The sequence below is a fragment of the Penaeus monodon genome, chromosome 20 (assembly GCF_015228065.2).
Source record: "Penaeus monodon isolate SGIC_2016 chromosome 20, NSTDA_Pmon_1, whole genome shotgun sequence".
Classification (NCBI taxonomy): Eukaryota; Metazoa; Arthropoda; class Malacostraca; order Decapoda; family Penaeidae; genus Penaeus; species Penaeus monodon.
This window is the reverse complement of record NC_051405.1, coordinates 24,197,739-24,198,039: the sequence shown is the minus strand read 5'-3', so window position 1 is coordinate 24,198,039 and position 301 is coordinate 24,197,739. Positions and strand designations below refer to the sequence as shown.

At 43.5% G+C, this 301-nt stretch overlaps 1 protein-coding gene across 1 annotated transcript in view; it reads right to left on the bottom strand.

Annotated features, from left to right (window-relative positions):
• The window catches only part of LOC119585949 (alkaline phosphatase-like), a gene marked incomplete at its 3' end in the record, with an annotated part of 142,747 nt that overhangs the window by 79,373 nt on the left and 63,073 nt on the right, over nt 1-301 (bottom strand). The window lies entirely within an intron of this gene.

The following is a 301-nucleotide window of genomic DNA, read 5'->3' as shown; positions in this document are numbered from 1 at the left end:
AAAATTGCTTTTTTTTTCCTTCACCTCGCTATCATCCCGAACTCTATTCCCAATAATCTTTATCACCTTTCACTTTCCTGTTTACAAATGCACCTGTCCATATTTACTACAGACTTATCAGGCCATGTCAAAAAAGATCCCACAGGCTTCACAAAATTTCATTCTCAATCACGCTCACCGGCTTCACACTTCATGCCACTTGTCATCCCTTGCAAATACCCTTCCGGTTGCCAACGGTTATATTTTGCGACCTTATTATGCCTCTGCCTTATCGATGAGGGGGGGGGGGGCTTGTGCATTC